The sequence below is a fragment of the Mustela lutreola genome, chromosome 4 (genome assembly GCF_030435805.1).
Source record: "Mustela lutreola isolate mMusLut2 chromosome 4, mMusLut2.pri, whole genome shotgun sequence".
Lineage (NCBI taxonomy): Eukaryota > Metazoa > Chordata > Mammalia > Carnivora > Mustelidae > Mustela > Mustela lutreola.
The window spans coordinates 11,833,936-11,853,382 of NC_081293.1; the positions used below are offsets into that span (position 1 = coordinate 11,833,936).

Consider the following 19,447-nt stretch of genomic DNA (forward strand, 5'->3'; position numbering starts at 1 on the left):
CAGGTGCCGGCAGATCTGGTTTCTTCCAAGGCCCTCATCTTGGCCTGGAGAGGGTGGTCTTCTCCGTGTGTTCTCGTGTGGTCTACTGCCTGTGTGGGCTAGCGTCCTGATTTCCTCTCTTTGTAAGAACACTAATTGTATTGGATTAGGACCTACCCCAAAGACCTCATTCAACATCCACGACCTTTTCTCCAAACACAGTAACGTTCTGAGGTCCTGAGGGTTAGAATTTCGACATATGAATTTGGGGGTGGACCCAATTTAATTGACAATAGTAGAGAATTCCCCAAACCTAGACCAGCGGCTTGGAAGTGAGGCATTCCCCCCGCATCCCGCAAAGGACAAAACTGGGATTTTAATGTCTGGAAGCTTCTGCGGTCATGGTCCTCGTGTTCTGAGCTCTTCCCTCGGCTAATGTGAATGTATTCGCCGCCTCCCAGCCTCTCTATAACCAGCCCGGGGTTTAGAGGAGAAAATGCAAACTGGTTTTTGTGCCATAAAAACAAACCCAGAATCCAAATACAGCCAGTCCGGAACTTGCGGCTGAGGTCGGAAACTGGCCTGGGGTCTCAGCCACACGGGGACTGTGGGAGAAGTCTCTGACCTGCGCCTCACTGGCTGGCTCGCTCCGCCGGCCCTGGGTGCCCTTGGCTCTGACTTGCAGATGGAAGAGCAGGAGGCAACTTTCCCAGCCCGCCCAACAGATCCTTTCTTGGTTTCCTGAAGAAAGCACCCTGGTTCCATAAATGAAAGTCCTTGGGGTGAGGTGACAGCTAAAGGGGCATTTTGGGAGCAGTGGCCGAGCTCTCACATTTCTCAAGCGCAGGCCAGAGACCTCTGAGAGCCTGTGGCTAAAGAGAGAGAAGAGCCCTCAGGGTGGGCACAGGCCTTCCCCCCCTGTGCCTCCCACTTTGATTCTGCTCCTTGAGGTCTCCTAAGGCCTGCTGTGACCAAGAGGCAAGCTGTCACCTCCTGCACAGAGGTAGAGCCAGGCAGGCAGAGCACTGGCTAGGGGAACCTAGGAGTTTCAAGGGAGAGTCCTATGACTTCCTGGGCCTTCATTTCCCCATCTGCAAAATGGGAGCAATGGTCCTTGCTCCGCTTCCCTCACAGGACTGGGTGAGGATTGTACAAAGAAGGGAAAGCTTCATTCCCAGGGACCTCACAGGTGTAAGGAGGCTGCCTGCCTCTAGGGATCGATGACAGGGAGGCCCAGATTTCAGCCTGTAACTGCCCCAGGTGGGCTCATCGAGTAGGGCCCTACCCACCGAGGAGCCCTCCAGCCCTTGGGCAGCTCTTATGCAGAGGGCGAGTCCAGTCCTGGAGCAGAAGGGGCTGGTGTTCCGGCTCGGATTCCCACTGCACTCACACGAGCTCGAGGCTGCTTTCAGGCCTTCCCAGACCTGGTCCCTTAAAATGACAAAACACGTACCTTTTGGTTTTGAAGGGCAAAGGCTACTGCTTTCCAGCCCGCACACTACTGGCGAGAGACGCGCACAGAACTGTGATGATTTGCGGGAGTCTGCAGGCTGGGGAGGGCGGGAAACAGGGCACTAGTTCATAGTGCGGCCCGTTGCCCAGGCCAGGGAGGGTGCTTGGGATGCACTCGGAATGTGAATGAATTTGGATGACAGCGGGAGTAGCCAGGAGACAGGGGTCAGGGAACAGCTCTGGGAACTGGGACCCCACCTTCCCAGGCTCTGCTGGCGGTAGCCGCTCGTGGCCTTCTTTGACAGTGAGTTCGGAGTGATTTGTTGTCATGCTGGGCTCACTGGCCCTTGAGGTCATTGTCAAGCCACAGATCCTTAACAGACTTGTTTCTCTGGAACCCATCTCCCCGGTCCCAGGTCCTCTGAAGCTCAGGTGAACTCCAGACATCAGGAAGGTCTGTTCCCAAGGGCAGGGTGGGAGGGAGCTAGAAGCTCCCAACTCAGCAGCCGGGGTGGCGAAGGGAAGATTCTGTCAGCTGTCGGAGCACAGGGCCCGGAATAAGGCCTTGACCGTTCGAAATTAAGTCTCCTCTGCTAGACATGGGGCACCCAGCCACCTGGGCCTTGGGTGGGAGGGCAGACTTGCCCTGGGGTATGTAAGTAAGGTTGGGAGCTGCACCTCCAGCCCTTAGGAGAATCCTCTTCCAGGAAGAGGAGGCAAAACACATTGCAATTCAGATGGATTTTTAAGTCAGTTCCTGCACTGCTCCTTGTTTGGCTTCTAATACTTAAAGAATGTCTGCGATTATTTTTATGAAGACTTAAAAAGAGCAGTTTTAGGTTCCCAGCAAAACAGAGAGGAAGGTACAGAGTGTTCCCATATCCTCCTGCCCCCACGCTCACAGCCTCCCCCATGATCCACCCCCCCCCCCCGCATTTCTTACAGTGGATGAACCTACACTGATACAACGTTGTCACCCAGAGCCCGTAGTCTACAGTATCGTTCCCCCGTGTTGCACACTCTGTGGCTTTGCCCACGGAGATGTCCCGTGTCCATAATAGAGGATCGTGCCCACCCCCACACACACACCAGGTTTATATACTTTGCCCACACTTATGTCTCTAAACCGTGTCATGACGTTTCCCAAGAACCTCTTGGCAGCTGGGATCTGGGCAGTCAGTCGGCACGAGGTTCGGGTGTTGGCCTTTGCTGTCCACTTGCTGAGAGACCTCAGACAGGTCACCACCCTCTCGCTGAACCTCAGCCACACTGTCAACGACACGGGGGAGAAGCTCCTGACCAGGGGAGGCTAAGGGGAGGAGGTGAAGGCATTCTGTGAGCTGAGAGGGTTTTGGGGGGCGTTAGTGGTACCTCAGCCTTTCCTCCCAGTTGCGGACCTCTGCAGGCGGTTTTGATCCTTGTCACCTCACTGCCAGAGAGGAATGGGGGATAGGGACAGCAGGGACACACAGGGCCAATGGACTCCCGCCAGAGCGCAGGCCAGGGCTGGATGCACTGTCTGAAGGGCGCCCCCTGGTGTCCATCACCCAGAGGATCGGGGCCTCGTTTGGCAAGACACAGTGATGGGTTCCCGTTCCCTGAGCTTCTAACCTCTTTTCCTGACCGAACTGAAATGTAAAGTAGAACTTCATTCGCTGAGCAAATTCTGCCGGGCCGCCCTTCTACTTTCCGTGTGTGCCAGGAGAGACTGTGCATGGGAGGAAATGGGCCAATAACGCCCTTTGCTTGCTCTGAACTCCAGGAAGCTTACAGTTTCTCTGTCCTGCTTATGCAATTTTGGCCCACCCCAAGGTCGTGTAGATAGCCTAGGTACTTTCTAGAAGCTTCTGTTTAACTTCGTGTGGACTTTGCTTAAAAAACAAACTAAAATTTGCTTAAAGCATAGAGATTGGTTGGTCTGGAGTGAAATTCCATTTGGGGCAAAAAATAGGTGATAACACTTAAGCTTTGGTTTCCTTCACTGGGAAATAACTGGACCAGGACGTTGTGATTTTAAGGGAGATGATAAAGTGCTCAGAGTAGGGGCAGGCTCGCAGTAAGTGAACTTAATGTAGTCTATTACTATTGTTTTGGACCTAATTAGGTCCAAATTAGCTGTAGCTGGGGGGGCAGGCCTGGCAGAGCCCCCGGCTCCTGGGTTCCCAAACAGACCAGGTTCAGCCACTCACCGCTGACAAAATCCAAAGACAGAGAAAAACCAGTGGCGGGGAACAAAAAAAGAGAACTTAACTTCAGTGAGGCCAACACTGGTGACCTCTTAGGTGCTGGAAAGCCTTCCAGGTTTATATAAGGAAAAGGTGGGGCAAAGGTGGGCGGGTGTGGCTAGGTCAGCAGTGAAGGTCAAATCCATCCTTGTCTTGGAGTCATCAAAGGGGTGGGGCTTGAGGGAGTAGTTTTGGTTCCCATCAGGGGGTACTTGGCCTTAGGGTCTAACGCCAGAGCAGAGGGAGACAAGCTGGAAAGAGCCCAGCTAGAAAGTTTGAGGTCAAGATGGAGGCAGCCCAAGTCCTCTTTCGCGGTTCTCCCGTGTTCTATTTGACAGTGATGGTCACGGAGGTGGTTTCCTTTTTTTCCACTCTTACAAATCCAGGCTGCATAAATATGCTTGCAAACACAGGCATTTACGAGTATTTTTCTGCAAGACAGATTGTATCTATTTTTTTAAGACTTTTTTTTTTTTTTTTTAGAATAGTCTCTACACCCAACACAGGGCTCAAACTTAGAACCCCGAGATCAACTGTCACACGCTCTACCAACTGAGGCAGCTAGCCGCCCCAGATCGTATCGATGCTCGATGATTGTGCCTTCTTCAAATGTCCCCACCAAGTGAACCAAAGGAAAGGGCGGTGCAGGTGTCCCCCCCCCCCCCAGGTTCCCAGCCCGTCTGCGGGAAAGGGTAGGCGAATTGCTGGCAGTGGAGAGGCTGCTGGAGGAAGGCCAGGAGAAAGACAAATCTGTACGATTTGCCCTCAAAAGGGGGAGAGTGGCCAGGATGCAGGTGGAGAAGGAGAGTGTTTGCTACAAATGGTGAGAAAATAGCTCCTGGGAGCCTTTGTTCCTTCCGAAGAGTGATTGCCTTTGATGGGCTGTTAATAGAAGTCATTACGTGGTTATTAAGAAGGGAAGACAATGAGCCCAGCTCCGAAAATGCTAAGTTCAGCGGTCTTCTGTCTTTCCCTCTGCAAGTAAGGTGTGCAGGTGCCATCGGTGGTGGTGGGGGGGCTGACATTTTAGCTTCGCAGGATGGATACTGCCTGCAAGGACCACTCACCACCTGCGGTTGCTAATGGGAGGGCGGGGGTGGGGAAAGCGATGGGCTCGAAGAGGCCAGAAGGGAGGTGGTGGTGGGCATCAGGAACCGGGGTGATGGAGAGACACAGGAAGAGAGGGTGCAGGGGGGTGAGTGGGAGAGAAGCGAGCACAGAGAGAGGCAGAGAGCGGGAGGAAGAGGGTGTGGAGAGAGAGAAGGAGCGGGGAGAGGAAAGGGAAATAGGAAAACCCTGAGTCCTAAAGTCTAGAGCCTGGTTTCTGGCCCAGCGTCAGCATCAGCACCGCCCGCAAACGAATGCAGATGCCCACGGCGTCCAGCCCCGCACTGTGCTTTCTGTATTTAACAAGATCCTCTGGTGATTGCTGTGCATGTTCAAGCTCGAGGAGCCCTGGCTGGGAGCCCACCAGGGTGAGGCATCCACACTGGTCCATGGGCCTGGAGCTAGGGTTGGCCATGCCCGAGCCAAGCGGACTCTGCGCAGGGGCAGGCTGGGTTTGCTCTTGATCTGTGACACCAGAGATCTGCCCAGTGCCCGCTCTGGAAGACACCGGTGTTCTTCCCACAGCCAGACACCTCTGTGTGTCCGCCAAGAGGGGGGCTAAAAATGCGGTTGGGTAGTGGGTGGGGGGAATGACAATGAGGGGCTATGGGGGGACAGTTCCAGGTGTCCTGTACAATCCCTTTCCAGGGGCTGTGGTCAGGAGGGTGACCTGCTCAGGGTCCTTTGGAGACCCCTGGTCCCGCAGTCAGAGCCTAAACCATACAGGGACGCTGGCCTGTCGGAGCCCGGAGACGGCACCGCAGCCTTCTGTTTGGGGATCTGTGATGTCGGACTCAGGATCGGGAGGCCGGGCTGCGAGTTCAGCCAACGCCATTGGGCAAGTCCCTTTACTTGTCTGGCCTTCACTTTCCTTATCTGTAAAATGGAGGTATTAACAGCAGTTCCCAGCTGTCGGGCTGTTTAGAGCGTAGCTGTCAGCAGCCGGGAGAGATGCATTTTGTATCATTTTGCTCTCCTTGATGCTTTGCCTGCCTCCAGCTCTGGCTCCCCAGTTCCTGCTTCTGGAGAGGAGCCAGGGCTGCCTGCAGAGCGCCAGTGGTGCGGAGCCACGTGGGGGCCACGCGGGTCACCCACGAGCCAGGGCGAGCCTGGGTGAGGGTTGAACAAGGCCGGGAATGGAGTTCAGACGGGAGAACGAGGCCTCTGAGCGCAGTGGGGCCGCCAGAACCCCCTCACCCGAATTTGAGGAGTTTGCAAAGTTTGCAGCCACCTGCGGGGACCGGAGGAGGACCTGTGTTCCTCTGCAAGTTACAGTCCTTGGTAACACCCCCCTGGCCAGCTTTCCATCAGGTGCCCCAGGGGTGTTGGAAAGAGATGGCAGGCGTTGGAGGTGTTTCATGAATCTCCCCAAAGGACTCTTACTTTCTTTTTTGTAAAGGTTTTATTTATTTATTTGACAGAGAGATCACAAGCAGGCAGAGAGGCAGGCAGAGAGAGAGGAGGAAGCAGGCTCCCTGCTGAGCAGAGAGCCCAACACGGGGCTCGATCCCAGGACCCTGAGACCATGACCTGAGCCGAAGGCAGCGGCTTAACCCACTGAGCCACCCAGGCGCCCCTCTTACTTTCTTTATACCTTCCGTCTATAAAGGGGCCACATGGGTGTGTGCCAATGACAGGCAGTGGGGAGTGATAGGGGGCTCAGTCCAAAATAGTTTTAAGTACATCCAGGGCTACATGTCAGGCTGGGGACGGCTCAGAGCCTCTGCCCCTACTGGGGGTTTCTCAGACCAGAGTCCAGATGGCTTGGGCCAAGTCCAGACTCCTCTATGCATAGCCAGTAGCCCTCCAGGGCCCGGACTGGGCCTGTGCCCCAGACCTCCGTGCCCTGGCCTTCTCCCTCTCCTCACCTGAGCAGCTGGAGGCCAGGATATGCCTTCCTGTGTCTCCAAACGTTTGAGGGAGCTGGTCTCCCTGCCCAGCAAGCCCTGCCTACCCTGTTCCCTCCTGACTTCCATGGTCAGTCCCTGGGTGGGGAGGGTGCCCACAACTCTCAGGCAAATTGTCCTGCCCCCTCCCTGACCTGGCGGGCACTTCCCACCTGCTTGGGACCACCTCCCCCAGGCTGTGGGCTCCTTGCTGGGTCAGCATCTTGTTTCCAGACTTGCTGGCTCAGTAAGTGAAGGAATGCTCCCCCGTCTCCCAAAAGAGATCCCTGTGTTTGCTTTCTAGAATTAAGGCTTTCTCATTACAGTCTCTGCTCCTACTTTCCACCAAAATGTCAAGGAGTTCCCACTTTTCAGACAGATAGGGAGGAGAAAGGAAACTAAATTTATCTGGTGTTTGTTTTGCATGAATAGCAATGGAGCCAGGCTTTATCAGACTGTGTGTTTCAAACGAGAAGTTCTGGCTGAAATGTTATTTTTCTCCTCCGGTCCTTTCCTTTCCCTCCTCATCCTGCCAGGGCTGCGGCCCTCCTCGTGAACCAGAATCTCTGGGGAGTGGGACGAGGCTTGAATGTTTTTTTTCCTTTTCCTTGTCTTTCTTTTAGGTCTCCCAGGTAATTCTCAGGGCTTCAAGGAGATTGTTTTCATTAGGACCAGAAATCCCAGAGGCCGTACATGTGGAAGGGGACCAGCAGTAGCTGCAGTGATACCCTGGCATGTCTGTCTTTCCTTTTTCCTCTTGTCCTTTGTGTCGGCTTCTCTTTCAAGCCCTAACCTCAGAGTCACAAGATGGCTGCAGCAGCTCCGTGCTTCACAACCTCTCAGCTTCAAACCCTCAGGAAAGAATGGCTCGGTGATGACTGCATCTCCCCGGCTTGCCCTCCCCGGCTCTGGCTGGCTTGTTTCTATTTTCATCTCTACATGCAGGCTTTCTCCAGCAGGTGGACTGGTGTAGTTTCAGTTTGGAGGGGGAAGTAGTTGTAATCAGGGATGTGTGAGGTGCTGTGGGCGCAGAGAGTGGTAGTCCTGTCTGGGAGAGGTTTGGTAACAGTGAAGGGAGGCCTAGAGGAAAGAGTGTTCCAGCAGAGGAACTAAAATGTACCAAAGCTAGAGGGGAGCCTGGAAGGATTCAGGGCTGTTTAGATCCCGTGGTCATTATCCGGTGGGTGGAGGTGTGATATTGTGGTATATAATAAGAAATATGTCTTTGGGTGGCTCAGTCATTAAGCCTCTGCCTTTGGCTGGGGTCATGATCCCAGGGTCCTTGGATCGAGCCCCACATCGGGCTCCCTGCCCTGTGGGAAGCCTGCTTCTCCCTCTCCCTCTCCCCCTGCTTGTGTTTCCTGTCTCGCTGTGTCTCTCTGTCAAATAAATAAAATCTTAAAAAAAAAAGAAAGAAATATGTCTTTGATCTTGGTCCTATTCCTGGCACCTCCTAAAACCCTTGGAATTTCCTAAGTAGTAAGGACAAAGGTGTCTTTTGTTATTTATAACAAGCCCCTTTCAATATACAGGAGTTTATGTTGGTGAGGGGCCTTTTGGAAATCCCTTAAGGCTGGGGCCTGCTGACCTGGGGAGCCAACCAAGTAGTGAGAGGCTTGGAACACCCCCCCCCCCCCACCTCCCCTCCCTCGACCTTGGGGAAGGAGAGAGGAGCCAGTTGCCCATGGCCCATGACTTAATCAGTCTTGGGGATATAATGAAGCCTTGGGTGGGCGCTCCCAGAACTTCAGGATTGGTGAACAAGAACGCACCTGTGTGCTGGGATGGTGACATCCGCACCTCCGTGGGGACAGACCTCCTGTGCTGGCGGCCCTTCCAGACCTTGCCCTACGAATCCCTTCTTCGGGCTCAGCCATTTGCATCCATCAGCATACAAACCGGTTATCTAGGAAGTCCACTTCTAGAAGCTGGAGCCTTCTCATTTATAGTCCGTGGGTCAGAAGTACAGGGGACCGCTTTGGGATTTAGGATTGGCATCTGAAGTGTGGCTGCGGTTGTGTGGGCTTGGGTTGGTGTCAGAATTGCTTGGTGGTATGGGACAGCCTTCCCCCATGTTGAGCGGCCACACGTGCTGGACGTGTTGAGTACCGAGTAGACTGGACACAGGTGTCTCCCATGCTGGAGGTAATACGTACACACAGCTCAACAAGGTACAGAGTTCGGCAAATTAAACGTTAAATAGTGCCCTCTGAGGCTGACAATGTAAAAACTGCAAACCCTATCCCTGCCCTCATCTTGCTGCGAAGCGGTAACACATGTTTTCTGCTTTTTTCTAGAAATGTCTTCTAGGGGCACCTGGGTGGCCCAGTTGCTTAAATGTCTGATTCAGGTTATTGATCTCAGGGTTGTGAGATTGAGCCCCGTGCAGAGCGTGGGGTCTGCTTAAGATTTTCTCCCTCTGCCTCTCCCCTAACCTCTAAAAAAAAAGACAAAGTTCTTCAAATTTCTGCATCTGTATTCCAATATTTCTGCTGCTCCTTCTTGATGTTCCCATTTTAGACACTGATGACTTCCTACTCTGGAAGATGGGAATTTAAAGCTATGTCAGCCTCCCCTGCCCCAGCCCCTAGATGTCCATCCCTTAATCCCCCAAACCTGTATTACCTTATATGGCAAAAGAGATTTTTTTTGCTCATGTGATTCTGGTTAAGAATCTGAACATGGGAGATTATCCCGGGGTGTCTGGGTGGGCTCAGTCTAATCACCTGAGTCCTTAAAAGTGAAAGGCAACAGAGTGAGTGGGTTGGAGATCTAGACAAGGGAAGGAGAGGTCAGGGTAGAGCTGAAGCCCCTTCCTCTGTTGCTGGCTTTGAAGAGGGCAGAGAAGGGGACCTTGAGTCAGGGACTTGTGGGCAGCCTCCAGAAGTGGGGACAGACCTCAGCTGAGAGCCAGCAAGGGAATGGAGACTTCAGCCCTACCTATGGCAAGGAACCAAATTCCACCAACAACCAGAATGAACATGGAAATAGATTCTCTCCTGGAAACTCCAGAAAGGATGCAGTCGTGCACACATGTTGATCGTAACCTAGTGAGACCCATTTCAGACTTGACATCCAGAATGGTAAGAAAATAAGCTGGTATTTTTTTAAACTATATTGGTTTGTTTAAACTACTAATTTGTTACCACAGCAATAGAAGACTAAAAGACCTCCCACCCTGACACCACATACTTGCTCTGTCCCTCTTCTGGTGTATTTATACATTCATATGCGATTACAGTGTTCTCATTAATAAGGTGAAATGTTGCTCCCAACTGGCCCATGTAGTGAATCATGATTATTGTTTTCTTACACATTTTGTTTACTTGGAATTAATAATGGCCCTTTAGGTTTACTTAATTTTTGGTATACCTATGAATTCAGCCCTAAGTATTTTGTCACAGCTGATCCATCACAGTTGCAAAAAATAACTCATTCTAGCTAGAAGAGGAATTCCTTACAGGATGTCGACCAGCTCTAGGAGTTCAGGTTTGGTGATGTCACGACCAGGCACAGTTCTCAGACCGCAGGGCTAAATGTCCGGGATGTCCAGCTTCTGTGGCTCTTGTCCCAGAAAGTTAGGTGCTTCCCCTGAGAAGCAGGGGACACCTGCTGTTTTTTCTCTTGAAATGAAATCTCACATGGATCCCCCAATTGGTGGGGCCAAGGCCACATGTTCACACCCTCGCTGCAAGGGACTCTGGGAAAGCTCCACTGCCGTCTGGATTAATGGTTTTCCAGATCTGCTTTACAGAAGTGATTTTGGGAGCTCCGTTCAACATCCTTCTAGGTGTTCCTTTTTTTTTTCCTTTCTGTACCGGACCCCCTGCTTCCTGGATCCCATGTCTTCCTCTTCCTCATTTTAGTGGAACATCTCTAGTAACAAGAGGGAGAATGTTCTTGATTCTTGCAGGTCTGAAAATGTCTCCTCTAGCTTTGCGCAGTGGCAGTATCGTAGCCAATGAGGTTTATCCGAGGCGCGATTATTGCTAATTGAAAATGTCTCCTCTATTGGTGAATGGACAGTTTAGCTAGAAATAGAGTTCTAGATAGAAAACATTTATCAGAATTTTGAGTTGTTGCATTGTCTCCTAGCTTTTTTTTTTTTTTTTAAGATTTATTTATTTATTTGACAGACAGAGATCACAAGTAGGCAGAGAGAAAGAGGGGGAAGCAGGCTCCCCGCTGAGCAGGGAGCCCAATATAGGGCTCGATCCCAGGACCCTGAGGTCATGATCCGAGCAGAAGGTGGAGGCTTTAACCCACTGAGACACCCAGGTACCCCTTACCTAGCTTTTAATGGGGAGAAACTTCATACCGTTATAATTCTTGATTTTTTTTTTTTCCGCATGTAGACATTTTCCCCTCCTTATCTCTGTAAAAACCTGTGGAATCTTCTCCCTGTCTGAAATATCATTGTCACCATGCCTTCATGTAGGCTTGTTTTCCCACATTATGCTGGTACTTGGTAAGCCTTTTTGATCTGGAAGCTCAGGGCCTTCATCTTGGATTATTATTATCATCATACCGTTTTTTGGATGTTTCTCTTTTCTCTTTTTTGGAACGATGCCAGATCTCTTGACAGTGTCCTTTACCCTTCTGTTTTTCTTTCTTCTATCCGCTCTGCTTTTTGGAGAGGTTTTTTTTTTTTTTTTTCATCTTCCACTTCCAACCTCAATGGACGATTTTTAAAAAATTTTTTTTAAAAAAATTATTTATTTATTTGACAGAGAGAGAGATCACAAGTAGGCAGAGAGGCAGGCAGAGAGAGAGAAGGAAGCAGGCTCCCCTGCTGAGCAGAGAGCCCGATGTGGGACTCGATCCCAGGACCCTGAGATCATGACCTGAGCCGAAGAGAGCGGCTTAACCCACTGAGCCACCCAGGCGCCCTCAATGGACGATTTTATTTCTACTGTCATAAGACTGTATTTGGTTCTAAGTATTCTTTTTAAAGTGATAGTCTCCTATTCCAATTTTACAGATTTAATGTTTTTGCTAACTCTTTGAGAATCCAAGAAATTCTCTCCTTCCCACAAAATATTTTTGTTCTCCTCCTGCAGTTTGTTTCTTCCTAATTGTTTTATATATAACTGACCCTTGAACAACACAAGCTTTAGGGGCACCGACCCACCGTGCAGTTGAAAATCTGTGTGTAAGTTTTAACTCCTCCAAAATTGAACTCCTAATAGCCTGCTGCAGATCACAGGCCTTACGGATAATGTCTATCAACACATACTTTGTATACATATCATATATGGTATTCTTACGAAAAGCAAGCTAGAGAAAAGAAAATGTTACTAATCCTAAGGAAGAGAAAATATATTTACAGTATTGTATCCAAAAATTTGCATCTGATGGAGTTTTGGAATGTAGGGGAGGTTGGGTGGGCTGAGGTCTGGAGCCAACGACCAAGAAAGAATTCTTGAGACCTCTTTGGGGCAAAATGGTGATTTATTATAGCACAAGGACAGGGCCCATGGGCAGAAAAACTGCTGTGGTGGGGGCAGGGGTGTGTGTGTGTGTGTGTCTTGAGTGGTGATTATAGACTCAGGAATGAAGGAAAGTGGAGGTTTTATTTATTTATTTTTTAAAAAAGGCTTTAAAAATTTTTTTATTTTTTTTATTTTATTTTTTTATAATTTTTTTTTTTTTTTTATTTGACAGAGAGAGTGAGATCACAAGTAGGCAGAGAGGCAGGCAGAGAGAGAGAGAGGGGAGGAAGCAGGCTCCCCGCTGAGCAGAGAGCCCGATGCGGGACTCGATCCCAGGACCCTGAGATCATGACCTGAGCCGAAGGCAGAGGCTTTAACCCACTGAGGCATTCAGGCACCCCAAAAGTGGAGGTTTTAAAAGAACTTTAATAGGCTAAAGGAGACCGACCTACAAGACACCAAAGACCTTGTCATTGTCGAGTTAAGGTTGTTTTCTCCTCTAGCAAGGTATTAACATTCAGATCTTTGGGAGATTCCTGAACTCACGCTGCTGTCCCACTCGGGAGTGGGGGGTGGGGAGAGGTTACAGGGTGTCAACCTCTGCTTTCTCTTCAGCTGGACTTCTGCTCCCTCATCACTTTTTTTTTTTTTTTTTTTTTTGGAAGATTTTATTTATTTGACAGAAGGACAGAGAGCGAGAGACGGAACACAAGGGCACTGGGAGAGGGAGGAGCCCACTTCCGGCCGAGCGGGGAGCCTGATGCAGGGGCTGGATCCGCGGACCCTGGGATCACGACCTGAGCTGAAGGCAGACGCTTAACAACTGGGCCACCCAGGCACCCCTTCCTCATCTAAGTGGACCCACACATTCACATCGTTCAAGGGTCTACTGTCCTTGGTTATTTCGGTCTTTCACATTAGAGATCTTCCTCAGATGCCTGGTGGCCCTGGCCCATCTAGCCGTATTATTTAAAGGTAGATATTAGTGTGCTGGTTGGATACTCTGATTACACGAGTGGGCTTATCAACTCTAGGCCTCACCGAGGCGCTGTGGTTTTCAACTTGGGCTGCACGTTAGAGTCACCTGGGGAGCTCTGACCACGCCAAGGTCTGACCCCTCCCTGACTAATGAAATCAGAATCTCGGAGGGCTGGGCTCTGGGATTGGTTTGTTTTTAAAACTCCCCGGGCAATTCTAATTGCAATTAAGGTTGGCCACGCTGCTGCGGGGTGGTCTAGGTCAGCTGTCCGGGAACACTGATAACAGCAGAAATATAAGTAAAATTCCCTACCCTGGTAATCTGACGTGTCAGACCCACTGTACCCTATCCTGTCCTAAAATAGAAACTACAGCAAATAACAGGGAGTAGGTGGAAGAAACTGTGTTTTCTCTGACAGAAGTTAATTCTAAATTATGTATTCCTGAAAGAAAAACAGGGAAAATGTTTTTTACTTGTCTATCATTTGTCCTTAGAGGACACAAAACAAACACGTCCGTACCCGGAGCTCTTTTGGGTTGAGAACTTCCCCCACAAAGGATTTTCCAGGGGCATGTACGTAGTTCGCTCAGTAGGTTGAGCACCTTTTGATTTTTGACTCCGGTCATGATCTCCGAGTCAGGGGATGGAGACTGCCTCGGGTTCCGTGCTCAGCAGGGAGTCTGCTTCTCGCTCTCTCCCCCTCCCCCACTCACGTGTATACACACACTCTCGCTCTAAAATAAATCTTTTTTTTTTTTTTTTTAAAGATTTTATTTATTTATTTGACAGAGAGAAATTACAAGTACACTGAGAGGCAGGCAGAGAGAGAGAAGGAAGCAGGCTCCCTGCCGAGCAGAGAGCCCGATGCGGGACTCGATCCCAGGACCCTGAGATCATGACCTGAGCCGAAGGCAGCGGCTTAACCCACTGAGCCACCCAGGCGCCCTAAAATAAATCTTTAATAAAAAAAATTTTCCAATCTCCTGCTTTTTTTTTTTTTTTTTGGCTAGCATTCTGAGATCTGAGTGAAGGAAGAACACTGGGGTTCTCAATATCCAATATATAAGCTTTGATTTAATTTCCTGTTTTTGGCACAGGTTCCCCTCCCTTTCCCCATGGTTCCTGGATGTTCCCCAACGTGGAGACCCTGTTTACTGTCTCCAGGGAACCAGCCTGCTATCTTCCACAGGGGCAGAAGGGATGTTTGGCGCAGTTACAGGAGGCGGAGAAGTAGTCAGGGTCTCACTGTTCCATAGGTGGGCTTTCAGCCAATCATGTTTTCAGTCCTTTTTCCTCTTGCGCAATGGGTACCCTAATTTGGTGTAGATCAGGTTGAGACTGTTTTCTCCATTCTGTTCTGTCAGGGACCAATTATCCCTCGGCTTCCCAGGTTCCAGAATCTCATTGTTGCTGTTTCTCTCATTCTTTTTATCCTGGTGCATTTTGTTCCTTGATTAAGGTTTTAATGGGATTTGGGGAGGAATCCCGAAGGTGAATGTGTCTTTCATCAGATGTTTTCACTGTGCCATAGTAAGAATTTATCGTATCGCTTTGTGAGTTATTTTAACTTCAGGGAATGGCTACTTGAGCAGTGTCACAGTTAACTGCTCAGGTGTAATTTATTTGCCTGTGAAGCACAGGTTTTGCTGCGAACAAAATGGTCTTCTGAAACCTTCCAGGGTGATGGGCTGTGTGGGTGGAAAGGCTCTGTGTTGAGCATTGATGGCACAGACTTTTTAATTTGTTTTTTTGGGACCACTTGGTTCCCGTTTAGCACAGAAATGTCATGGAATGTCTCGCAGATGCCGCTGCGTGGTGAGCTTGGGGATATATGGCATACTTCTGGCTTCCTGTGGATTTCCATTCACAATTGCTGCTGGAATGTGTTCTATGGGCTTTCTTTGCCAGAGAGTGGTACAACCACTTAAAAATGGTACAACCCCTTAAAAATGTGAAAGATGTCCGGAAATACTTGTACGTTTGATTTTGTTTGGACATAAACATTTTAAAAAAAGACTTTATTTGTTCATTTGACAGAGAGCACAGTAGGCAGAGTGGCAGGCAGAGGGAGAGGGAGAAGCAGGCTCTCCACTGAGTAGGGAGCCAGATTCGGGACTTGATCCCAGGACCCTGGGATCATGGCCTGAGCTGAAGGCAGCTGCCCAACCGACTGAGCCACCCAGGCAGCCCCTGAACATTTTTGTTGCCGAACTATTAGACTTGTAACCTTGTACTCTGCACTGTGGACTAAGAAATGTGTTTGACTGAAATATGTCTGTGTTCCTGGGTATTGGCTCCCCGGGAAGATGTCCTGAAATAGTGGGGATCCATGTGGCTCTATTTTTGACTAAGTAGTTCAGGCAAGAGTTGGAGGGGGGAGGGGGAGGGGTCCACGGGGGGAAGCCGTTGTCTCTGTGGCTCTTGGCCATCACCTGGGGATGAGTTGGGATGAGGATCAGTTTGCTTGAGAAAGGCCCCAGACAGCAGGCGGGGAAGGAGGCGTCCAGAAATCCGGACTCTTGGCTGCAGGCAGGCTGCCAACTCTGAACTTTGGATGCACCATTTCAGTGTTCTAGCCTCCCCAAGGTGGAAGCAGGGCTGGGGGAGCAGGAAGAGGCCGTATTACAAGGCCGGAACCCAGATCTTCTAGTTAGAGAGCTTTCTTCCCCTCCAGCTCCCTACAGGGGTCTGCAGAATTTTCCTGACCAGCACGACCGCGCACATGATAGGCTCTGTGGGCTGTGCAGTCTCTGTTGCACATATTTTTGGTTTGGTACAAGCCCTTAAAAATGTGAGTGTTTTCAGCTTGCTGGCATCCAAGGAGGCTGAGGGCAGGATTTGGCGGGAGGGTCGTGCTTTGCCAAACCCTGTGCTGTGTCACTCCGTGCATTTCCCTCCTGCGACCTCCCACAATCGGTATGATTTTATTCTGCTTATTTTTTTGTTTGCTCTGTGAACTTCACAAGGGTGAGAGCCTTGGCTGCTCTGTCCTCTGCTCTGTCCTCTAAGGCCTCGGGCCGTGCGTAGCGCAGAGGGGCCCTCCAGTATGAGCTGAATGATTGAATGTGTTATTAGTTCTAATTTCATCTCTGGTAACTCATCTGTGAAACAAGGGACATGACCTGGGTGGTCTCCAGAGGGATCTTCTGGAGCTTAAATTCTGAGATTCGAATTCACAGAGCAGTGTGGGCCTCGGGTTGGTATTACGGCTGCATGTGGATTCTCTGGGCATCCCGGCCCACGTCTAAGCCCCTCCTGCCCGAGCTCAACACAGGAGTTTTCTTTAAAAACAAATTGGATCCTAGCAATCCTAGTTTGCTGCTCTGAGCCCCTGCCCAAACAGGGTCTGATAGTCCAATTGTTTAACAGCTGGTCCGAGCACAGGTACTGACCAATCAGGACAGGTGCTGGCCACAAACAGTTGGAGTTGCCATGGTGACACCCACAACTCTCCTCTCTGCCTGCTTCTTCAGCCCTACCCAGCCTGTCCTTCTGGGCACGAGCACTCCATACCTCTCTTCTTTGTCCCTGCTGATTCTTCCAGTTGGAATGGCCTCCCCCGCACTGCTTTTCTTCTGCCTAGCAAACTCCTATGCATCCTTTAAGACCCAGTTTGGCTCTCCGTGTGTCTGTCCCCCCGGCATACCTAATTGCTCCCTTGCCTGCATTCCACTGTACTTTAAGTCTCTGGGTATCACACTTCTCTGGTGAATGTTGTCGTTGACTTCTGTTTGTCTCTAATCTGGACTTGGTTCTCAAAGCCTGGTTCCTAAAAGCCTCAGTAAGTGTTGACAGAATGAAAGCAATTTAAATCAGATGAATGAGACTCACGTGGGACAATGTGTCTGGTGTGAGTATGACATTTCCTCACTTGGCTCCATCACCGTCGGAAGGAGGCACTTCTGTGAGGCTCTTCTGCATGTTGAGTTGGATGGCAGCACCGGGCAGCTGGTCCTTTAAGAACTGGCACCTGTTCTAATGGTTCCCTGGGCCCCTGGGGCTGCCTGCAGGGAGGGGCCAAGCACTGGGAGCTCCCTCACTTCTGGGGGCCCTGGCTGCCTTCCTTCTCCTCTGGAGGGATCACTTCTTTGCCTTTGAGGTCCCTTCCGGAAGTAGTGTCTGTGATTCCACAAAGGAAGGGTTGGGTTATTAAGTCGGATTCTTTATCTGCTGATCAAATACTAGCCCATCCTTAAAGACTGATTTATTTGAGAGAGAGAGAGAGAGAGAAAGAACAAGTATGAGGGACAGAGGGAGAGAGAATCTCAAGCCAGCGCTGTGCTGAGCCGGGAGCCCAAGGCAGGCTCACCTCATGGCCCTGAGATCATGACCCGAGCTGAAGCCAAGAGTTGGCCGCTCAAGAGTTGTGCCACGCAGGTGCCCCAAACACGACCCAGTCTTTAGATGCCTCCTCTGGGAAGTCTCCCAGGCACCAACCTGCAGTCCCTCTGCGGGATCCCTGTGCTCCGTCCCGTAGCTCATGGACACGTGGCACTGCTGTAGTTCTGGAACGTCGCGGCTGTCTGTGCAGAGCCCTTCTTGACTGCTCAGCACTGCGTGGAGAAAGCTTCTGAAACTTCCCACCACTCAGCCTTCCCAACACGTGTGCCCATTTCTCAGCGAGGTGAAGGGAGTGGCTGAGGATGTGCTCCCCAGCCCATCCCTGAAGTCCCCTGGATAGTCCCTGCACCCTGGTGACATCCTGTGTCTCTTTCCGAGGCTGTTCTCGGGGGCATGTGCTGGTCTGTGTGCGTGGCTAGTCTGAAGCTCCAGGCAGTGGCTCTCAGTGGGACAACTCCGGGCAGCTCTGCCTGGTCTCCGGGAGTTTGCGGTGGATCGAGCCCGCCACCCCTGGTGGTCAGTACCTCTCGCTGGCCTTCCTCCCTTCCCTGCCGTACCTGCTTCAGGAGCCTGTGCTTCTTGTGATCGTGTCCCAGATAAACTACCTGTCCTCCCATCCTTCATCAGGGTCTCCTTTTGGGGACCCCACAAACTACTAAGCTCAGGCTGACTGGATCCCCTTCTCTGATCGATGGAGACTTGGAAGGTCGAGGCCAGAGCCTAGCCCGCATCTAGGTCTTGTTTGTTTATGGCCCAGAGGCGTGATTTTGGGGTGGCCTGGATAACCTTTCGACGTTCGCTGACTGGATGTGTTTTCTTCCATGCCAGACCTTGAGGACAGTCCTGCCTCTCGCCTTGGGGCGGGCCGTTGGCTGCAGGAAGCAGGAAGGGGTAGGGGGAGGAGGGTTTGAGGGATGCCTCCCCTCTACCTTGACTCTGGTCACTCATGTTCGTGTTTCTCTTTCCCAAGCTCATCCCGGCTTTCCCGGGGCAGGAGCTGAGGGCACACCCAAGGGGGTCCCTGAGGTTGCTGGGCTTAGGCACTGCTCACAGAGGGGAGGATGGGGAAGAAAGGACTGCCCCCCCTTCCTGGGATGAGGTGCTTACCATGCTGGCCAGCTAGTGGTGTCCGAGCCTGGAGCAGAGCAGAGCACCTTATCCAGAGCTGTTGGCTGGAGGGTGGGGGATTGGGAGCTGCTGGTCTATAGCCGAGATCTCCCTTCCCCCATGACCCTGTCCTGCCATCTTACTCTCTTGCTGGGACCGCCACTGGACAAGCCCAGCCCAAAGCTGAGATGCACAGAGCAGGGTGGGGAGGCCAGGAAGCCGTCCAGCTGGTCGGGTTGCCGCGGACCAGCCTGTAGTCGCGTCTGAGCCATCTCTGGTACGAAGCACCGCATCCTGTTTGCACTATCCCGCTGCTCCTGCTCAATCAGAAAATGTGCCAGTCCCGGATCGCGGTGTGTGGCTTTATTTCCAACTGGATGCCTCCCTTTCTCTAAATGTAAAGCGTCTGAACGGTCCCACATTTGGAGTAATTGCTCCTTCTGTTCCTTTGCTTGTACTGCCCTGACCTTGAAAGAGCCATTTCCCAGGACTGCTGCTAATGGACCTTCACACGATGACAATAAAATATCCTGGCGCTCAGAGAAAAGCAAGGAGAAGCCGTCTTGAACGATTCTTTGCATTAAACAGTGTCTTATGAATCGGCCAAGGTGACGGATTCCCTCGGCTGCGTTCCCACAGTGCCGCGGCCCCGTTCATTTGGCCCTTGTGGTGCTGGGAGGGAGGCCAGGTTTTAAAATTCTTTACCGTTTTTGCAAAACCCACCTGGGATAATGTCATGGCCCACTGCTGACGCTCCGGGTGGCTTCACCACCCTACCGAGGGCAGGATCCTGCACGGGGATGCGCTGGCAATGTTCAGTGAGTTATCTGAGACCTGAGAGATGCCTTTCCCTGGGGAGCTGGAACCTCAGGCTTCCATACTCGTCACTTCCTTCCACTTCCAGCACGTAGCTAACCTTGGCGCCTGCTGCCTGTCCAG

The 19,447-nt window shown here is 51.1% G+C and overlaps 1 long non-coding RNA gene and 1 other non-coding gene across 2 annotated transcripts in view; both read left to right on the plus strand.

Annotated features, from left to right (window-relative positions):
* Positions 1-19,447, plus strand: part of LOC131830632 (uncharacterized) — a 155,956-nt gene that overhangs the window by 23,955 nt on the left and 112,554 nt on the right. The window lies entirely within an intron of this gene.
* LOC131830867 (U4 spliceosomal RNA) lies at positions 10,582-10,727 on the plus strand. The gene has a single exon (XR_009353424.1). It is a non-coding gene; the product is annotated as a U4 spliceosomal RNA (small nuclear RNA).